Here is an 8,864-nt window from a genome sequence, read left to right as displayed (position 1 = left end):
ATAGCCAGCAGCTCTAATTACCCCCCTAATTACCACTGTGTAACTAGCAGTGGAATAAATTCCTTGTCATGGAGTCTTTGGGGGCTGCCAGGGAAACAAATGACCTGGGCTTGAGCTGAGTGCTACGGAGGCCGTTCATCCTGACTGTCTGAGACGTCTCCTTTGCCATTGCAGAGCAAAAACCAGGTGTTAATTAGGAGTCGGTTTATTGAGATTCATGCATATATAATACACATGTGTGGAAAAACTCTGGGTAAATAGATTTGTCACCATTAAGGAATAATTCTGTGTCGAAAAGAAGTGACTCTGAACTTGGGTAATTCACCATAAAAATTAAAGAAAGCGCTGAGCAAGAGTCTCTTTGTTGGGTTGGCTCTAGGATTTTCCGGGGCCTCAGAGCAGAAGCCCTCCATGAATTTCCTTCATCTACAAGTACCGAGACAAGTCTTGGAATACGAACTGTTCACCTTCAATACAAATGGGACTCTCAGGGCCGGGGTCTTTCTCTGCCTGGGATTTTACTCCTGACGGTGGTGTATGTTTGACAGTCTTCTGGAGGTGCATTGAGATGGGCCAAACAACTCTAGAAACCTTGGCATGGATAAGGGCCATAAAATATTGGCTGCATATACATTTTCTAGTGGGATCCAATAGCTATATTCCCTCTCTGTTATCACATCACTTTATTTCAGAATGGTATACTTTGACCTTTAGAAAGGTTGAAGCTATTGGTTTCCCCTTGGAATCACTCCTTATGCTCACAAAGGTGGAAGCCTTCAGACTAGTTAAGAATAGGCTCTTGGATCTTGATTTTCATAATTTGACTTGTGCTGCCAAGACAACCTGTTCTCCGACTACATTATTAATCCCATGCGAGTGTGGAATTATGGCAGCATATCTTCGTCTGCTGATAAATCCCACCCAGAGGAGAGCCTTGGCTACTGCGAGATGAAATGTGCTGCCATCAGCTCTGCTGGAGGGAAGATTTAAGAATATGGAACGTTCTAAAAGAGTTTGCTCATGTGATAGGACTACGGTTGAAACACTTGACCATTCTTTGTTTCTATGCCCTAAATACAATAAGATACGCATGAAATACATGAATTCCATTTTCTTGCAATGTTCTCAGTGGCATGAGTGTTATAAGATACCCAATCTCCTGAACAGCTCTGATGTGCTCTTTTGTGAAACTGTTGCAAATTTTATTCTGGAAATTAGTAATTTTAGCAATGTTAACTGTATTTCTTAACCTTGTTTTGTTTTAAAACTTTGTCCTGTTTTATATGCCAATAAAGGCTTGTGTGTGTGACAGTCTTCTGGAGGAGTTTAGAATTACAGCTGATCTCTAGGCTACAAGGATCACTTCCCCTGGAGAAATGACTGCTTTGGAGGGTGGACTCAGTGGCATTAGACCCCCACTGAGGACCCTGCCCTTCCCAAACACTGCCTCCTAGGCTCCACCTCCAAATATTTAGACATTTCCCAACCTGCAGAGTGAGGGAGGTTTATATGAACTCCCCACTCTAATTTGGGTTGTAGCCGTGGCAGATGGGAGGATTCTGCGAAGCTGTTCTGAGTCTCCTTTAGTAATCTATTTGTTATTTATTAGCTGCCTTTCTTCTTTACGGAGCTCAAGATGGCTCCATTCAGGACTATCCCTGCCCCCAGTGGTGGGATTTAAAAATTTTAACAACAGGTTCCAATGGTGGTGGGGCCAATGGGGCCGGGTGGGGCATGACACAGTAGGGGCGTGGCCTGGGCGTTCCGGGGGCAGGGCGTTCCAGAGCTGGGTGGGCAGTGCTGCGGCAGGGGTATAAAATTTTTTTAATAAAACATTCCCTTCTCACTGGACACAGTGTGTAACAGACTTCCCTCTGTGATACACCTCTGAAGATGCCTGCCACAGATGCAGGCGAAACATTAGGAACAAGATCCACTAGACCACGGCCACACAGCCCGGAAAACCCATCACAACCAGTTGAATCCGGCCGGGAAAGCCTTCGACAATACAAGTTAATTTCCTTTAATTTCCTTTAACTTTAATAGATAATTTCCGCTACATGGGCTTCTCCCCACTAACTCTCTCTCCTAATTTTGTCATCACATCAACCCTATGAGGTACATTGTTAGCCTGAGAAACAGCTCCAAGTGGGTATTAAACATGTAAATCTTTCACAAATCACCCCCAGCAATTTTTTTTGCACCAGATCAGCTGAAATATTTTGTAAATTACCTGAAAATAGACTAACAGGGGGTGGGGTTATGCAATGCATGGGGGTAGGACTATGCAACCCACTGGGGGGGATGCCCGAAGGAAGTTTTGTCCCCAGGCATCACTCCCCGCCCCCCAATACACCTCTGGTAAGCAGGAGGCAACTTGCAGACGACTTCAGGAAAAAAGTCCACATTTTAGCAACTTCAAAAAAAAGACACCTTGAACTGAAACAAGGCAACTTGGGGATGTCTTGAGGAAAAAGCTGTGTGGATTTCCTTCCCAAGACACCCTTTTTGGTGTCCTCAAGGCGTCTTATTCGTGCTGTGCAAAATGGACCATAGTTTCCTAATTTAGCCTCACTAACGAGGAGGGAGGGAGATAGAGGACCTGCATCCCGCCTGCATGGTTGCAAGATGGAGGAGTGTACCTTCGAGTGGTGGTGTGAGAAGAAGCGGGAAGAAAGGAAGTTTCCCCGAGAGTAGCAATCTACACACCAAAGGCATAGTGTTAGAGCATCAGAGAAAGGAATCCCAGTGCCTTGACCCCTCTGTCTCTCTGACTCTCCAGTCAAGCCCCCTCTGGAGTCTGAGTTTCAGAGTCAGTACAAAGTCCTTCACTTCCAACAAGTGCAAGGGTCAAAGGCTAAATGGCAGTAAGCAGATAGTCCCACTTCACACCGCTAGCCAGTCTCAGATGTAGCAAGGTAAGAACAAAAGAGACATACAAAGAGACCTGGGCAGCACAGAAGGGGTGTTCTGTTACACCAGGGAAGCCTGCAGGCAGAGAAAGAAAGTTTATATTGGAGCAGGAAAGGGCAGGGATTACTCCCTTCCAGCACGGTGGAGCAAGAAGGCTGGAGAAACTTCTAGGGCAAGAGCTTCATCACTTCCTAGGCTCAGAAAACTGCACTCCGGTTTTGCTCTCGTGAAAATTCCAGCAGCAGTTCATGAAATCCCCTGATATTTCATGGAAGCTCAGAGGTTTGCATGCTCCGCTGGCTCTGGTGATGTGGCTTTACTCCATGAATGCGTTTGGTAGGAAGAGTGTGTGTGTGTTTTTCCCCTCCCTACAAAAATAACAGAACGATAGGGATGTTTTGAATACAAAAAAGACAGCAAATCACAAACAACTGAACTGGTTTCCCAGGGAGGCTTGAAAGTTACAGAAGAGTTTGATTCAGGCCAGGGGATACTCTGTGCTCCAAATCTTCTGTGAAGATCTGCGGATGCGAGCCTGAAATGGCTTCTTTGTGGAGCAGAATCTTGTGCTAACTGATTTCCCAGCCAGAACAGCCAAGGGTTGCAGTCCTGTTTCTTCCCTGGGGCTGCTGCTGGAAAATCACTTTCTGCTCTCCCTGAGTCTGTAAATGCCAGGGAACTTCTGAGGTTTTCCATTTTCCCTGAGTCAGCTCAGTGCTACAGTGTGGGGGTGAGACGCATGGGAGATGTGCGGTTCTGCAAAATGTGTCTAGGTTTGCCCTTGACTCAGTTCTGGAGACGTCTCCCAGCCTTGCATTCTAATTTTCTGACCCTCTCGGGGGAAACCCTTTGTGGAAACACTTGAGAGGTTTCTCTTCAACACTGTAGAAGAGGCCAGGCCGAGAGTGCTTTCTGAATCAAGCCAAGGGCTGTGGGAAGGTTTGGAGGGAAACTTGTGAGCTTTTTAAAAAAGGAGTTGCAACATCCATCTTCCTGTCCCCAGTTCCCCCCCCCCCTTCTCTTGAACATGAAGCAAGATGCTGGAAAAGGGGCTGCAGATCAGGGGTAGAGCGCATATTTTGCATGGAGAAGATTCTTAGTCCAATCCCTGGTATCGTAGGCAGTAGGACTAGTGATGGGATTTGACAAGTGCCAGTCACACAATCCAGTAATGGAGGAGTTAATGTTGTGCATGCTAATTAGTTAGTGAGGTCAGAAGTCAGTGACCCCTATTGGTCAATAAGACCCAGCATGAGATACATGCGCATCCGCAAATAGGATATCGGTATATATTCTTTGTTCTCTTTCTGCACATGCTCTCTAGTACAGTGGTTCTCAATCTTCCTAATTCCACAACCCTTTAATACAGTTCCTCATGTTGTGGTGACCCCCAACCCTAACATTTAATCCATTTTACAGATGTAGAACACTGATGCGGAAAGTCTTAGGCAACCCCTGTGAAAGGGCTGTTCAACCCCCAAAGGGGTCACGATCCACAGGTTGAGAACCACTGGTATAGTAGATGATTAGCCATGTGATAGCCAAGCAGAAGCTAGCTAATGGAGCTAGCCAGTTAGAAAGATATTTTCTTATTTTTATATCCAAGTTTACCCTTCCCTTCTTTTATAATGCGTAAACTTTATTTTCAGTAAGCAACTGCCTCTGTCTCTTCATTTGCGCAAACTCTGCATTTAATAATAAGGGTGATATAATTATTGCAACCAAGATTCACAACTTGGTACTAGGACCCAAGTGGGCGTGGCAGATGACGTTACAATTCTACTTGGTTCTTTTGGTTGAAAAGGGTATAGCTGGAGGGGCGTGTGAGCATAACTTGATTATTTCATTGTGTCTGCCAGGGCCACTTGCATATCTCAAAGCTTGATGGGTGAACCTGGTGAGTAGTCCCCCCCCCCCCCCGTTGTTCTCTGCTGGGAGAGAGGAAACTTTTAAAAACTCAAGGTGAAGGTTTTGCTCATTTCAAACCTCCAAAGAAAAATGCATTTCTCCCCAGGCCCTCTGGGGAGAAAGCACAGTCAATCCACTTTTGCACCCAAAAGGCTAATTCACTTGTCCCAAGACAATAATTGTTTTTGAATCTTTATGGGGAGAAAAGCAGGGTACAAATGAAGTAGGTAAATAAATTAACACGGGAAGAAGCCGCTCTTAAAATCCAACTAGAATTACAAATCCAGCATCAATAACTGCGAGCATGACAATAGCAATTAATATGCACATTTTACGGTGGTGGCTGAAAGTCATAGATATTCATGGTGTCACCAGGGTTATGAATTCAGCAGTGCAAGTAATTATTAAGCCTGCATGTCTGGCGGGCCCGGACCTTGATTGGCCAAGCTAGTCTAATCTTGTCAGATCTCAGAAGCTAAGAGCTCCACTAAGTACTTGGATGGGAGAGCACCATGGAAGTCCATGGTCGCTATGCAAAGGCAGGCAACGGCAAATCACCTCTGTTTTTCTCTTGTCTTGAAAATCCTACAGGGTTACCGTAAGTCAGCTATGACTTAACAGCACTTCCCGCCGCCACCGGAGAGGGGGGAGAACCTTGGGTACTTGTTCAACAGCCAACTATGGCCCCTTCCACACACGCAAAATAATGCACTTTCAAACCACTTTCACAACTGTTTGCAAGTGGATTTTGCCATTCCGCACAGCTTCAAAGAGCACTGAAAGCAGCTTGAAAGTGCATTATTCTGCATGTGCGGAATGAGCCTATGTGAATACCATCAGGCATCTTTGTGTAAAATGTTAGATTTGGTTTAGAATGAATGGATCAGCCCAGTAGTGTGGGTGAGTGCAGTTTATAGAAACTTCCCAAGAGATAAATGTAAAAGGTGAAACTTACATTTATTCAAGCATCTCCAGTTCACAGCTTTGTTCCAGGAAAAAGGTAGATAGAACCCTAATCTAAGGAATACTATCCCTACGACAAGTGGGCACTCTACCGCGCCATCACGTGTGTGCAGGTGAGAGAACGCTACAGTGGGAAAGCCCCACTGAGGCAGGCAGCCATTGACCATGCGCCCACGTCAGAGGATAGGACAGAAGTGAGACCAGCATGGGAAAGAAAGAAAGTTAGTGGGCGGTCTCCTGGCCCAGACAAGGAGGGCAAACAAGAGAGGCAACAACACAGTGAGATACACAGCACCCCCCAGTGTCCAGGCATGCAGAACTCGCTTATTCCAACATAAAAAACCTGCTTTTTGTGATCCTTCCATGGTTGATGGGACTAGATCATTGGCAGACAATTCTTATACTGGAATAAATTGGCCCGGAAATGTGGCAACAATCATAGATAAGAAAATGCTAGAAGAGGAGCAAACATCTCTCCATTCCCAGGTTGACTGAGAAAATCCCATCTGCCAAATAAATAAATAAAAACCACAATATGATGAGTGGGTAGTCTACCTGTGATTGGTGTTGCACTCAGTAGTGCAAAGAAATACTCATGCACTATTGATGCTATGCCTATGGCCCTGAGCCCTTCGGGGGAGGGCGGTTTATAAGCCCAATAAACAAACAAACAAACAAACAAGGGAAGGTGGCTTACAGCAGGTTTTTTGGGTTTGAAATTATGTTGCTGCTGTGCCTGTTTTGGGATATTAGTGATGGATGCGTGGTTGCTGGGCTTCTTTTGACTCAAGATGTTTTGAACCATGTCTGAGCAACAGTAACTGGTATTTTTGGAAGATGTGCGGTTCTGCAAAATGTTTCTGGGTTTGCTCTTGACTCAGTTCTGGAGACATCTCCCAGCCTCGCATTCTAATTTTCCGACCCTCTGGAAGGAAACCCTTTGTGGAAACGTTTAAGAGGCAAAAACGTCTGCCTTAGGTCCTGCCAGTCAGAGCAGATAATGCTGAGTAAGTGTTGTGATGTCAATAGTAAGCAAGGAACAGCAATGACAATACTATGGAATTGCACATGCTAAAAAAGGATGGCTGCACATAGGATGGCCCAGCCACTAGACCATTCAGAAACAAAGACTGTCAAGCCATGGTGGATGAAGTTACAATTCTACTTAGTTCTTTTGGTTGAAAGGGGTATAGGCAGGTGATATCTAGCAAAGGAGACATACTGTGCAAGAAAGACTTCAGGGAAAAAATTCTCTTTTGTAGTGATTCAGTTGAAGCAGACAGAGGTCCCTTCCGAGAATAATCCATGTTCAATCCACTTTCACAGTTGTTTGAAAGTGGATTTTGCTATTCTGCACAGTAAAATCCAGCTACAGAGTGCAGAGGCATGGCTGGGCCAAACTGCACTCGGTGCACATTCTATATTTTCCACACACACACACACACTGCAGCTTCCCCCCTTCCCACGCTTACCTTAGTTCCTTTCCTTTTTCAGAACTTTTTCAGGCTGCAGAAGGCCTGTTCTCAGTAAAAACGGCCTGATGGGAACTATACTTCCCAGGGAACTATACTTCCATGACAGAGGCGTACCTAGGCAAACTGGAGCCCTGGGCAAAACCTGGGTTTGATGCCCCCCCCATGAGCGGCCACCCTCCCCACCGTGACCAAACAATGATTTTTTTCCACCAGGTCGTTTCAAAGTCACCATCACATTATAGAACATGCCCCAACTCACAAATTTAGGGGGTACCTGTTGTCAGGAATGCAATTATTAAGGTAGCAGCACCAAAATTTCAGAGTATCTTCGTGGGACCCTACTGATGATACCACCCAGGTTTGGTGAAGTTTGGTTCAGGGGGTCCAAAGTTATGGACCCTCATAGGTGTAGCCCCCATCTCCTATTAGTTCCCATTGGAAACAATGGGGGATGGGGGCACTCCCTTTGGGAGTCCATAACTTTGGACTCCCTAAACCAAACCTCACCAAACCTGGGTCATATCATCAGGAGAGTCTCCCAAATAATCCCTGGAATTTTGGTGCTGCTAGCTTAAAATCTGCTCCCCCTGCAGGCCAAAAACAGAAAAACTCTGAAAATACAAAATCCTTCACAAACGAACCTGCAATTTTGTCGCCCACCACAAGGTGGTGCCCTGGGCAGCTGCCCACTTTGCCCAATGGGAGGAATGCCTCTGTTCCATGACCCCCCAGGGGTGCACCCAGTGCACGGTGCACCCCCCATTCCCCTTGCAGCTTCACCACTGACAGAGTGTATTGAAAGTGGATTGAGAGTGTATTATTCTGCATGTGCGGAAGGGGCCAGACTCTTACCTGAGGTCTGTAGGAAGCCGCCATTGTCATGTGTTGGTCTGAGCAAAGGCTTTAAAGTAATGGGAATACTTTAGAACAACTGTAACATTTTCAACTGAGGAAACTGCCTTATACTAGGATCCACTAGAGCCATGTTTCCCAACCTGCGGGTTGGGACCTAAAAGTGGGTCATGGGTCAGCCTTCCCTAATGGCGGCCTCTGCTTTTTCCATTGTTCTCATCGGTATTTTGGAAACCAGCATTTGACCCTGGAAACAGTATTTTCCATGTCACACATTAGTTGGTTGTTTTTTTCATTGCATATCCCTTGTTGATCAAGTAAAATGTGTCTTGTTGGTTACTAGAGTGAGCTTCTTGTACTCATGGGGGGGCGGGTTAGAAGGAGTACTGGAGAAGGAGAGAGTGGTCAGAGGTGAGAATTTAGCCTCCATATGCAAAGGACGTGTGTGTGTGTCAAAATGGTGCTTACTTGAGTTTCATAGTGGGAAGGGGTACTGTGCCCTTTGGTACAGTGTTTGTTGGTTTATCATAAACATCTAGCTAGACATTTTAGAAAATGGAATGCTTAACTGAAGGGGAGCCAAGGTCGTAGACACCCAAAAAACCTGGGCTCGCCTCAACTTGGTCACCATATCAAGTAAATGTGCACCTGAGGGTCACTAGACCAAAAAGGTTGGGAACCGCAGCACTAAGGCACGTGCAGAGGAAGGAACAGAGGAATTGTGTTTTACCGTGTTTCCCCGAAAATAAGACA

The sequence above is a fragment of the Sphaerodactylus townsendi genome, linkage group LG06 (assembly GCF_021028975.2).
Source record: "Sphaerodactylus townsendi isolate TG3544 linkage group LG06, MPM_Stown_v2.3, whole genome shotgun sequence".
NCBI lineage: Eukaryota > Metazoa > Chordata > Lepidosauria > Squamata > Sphaerodactylidae > Sphaerodactylus > Sphaerodactylus townsendi.
The sequence above is the reverse complement of the archived record's forward strand: the minus strand, read 5'-3'. Positions refer to the sequence as shown.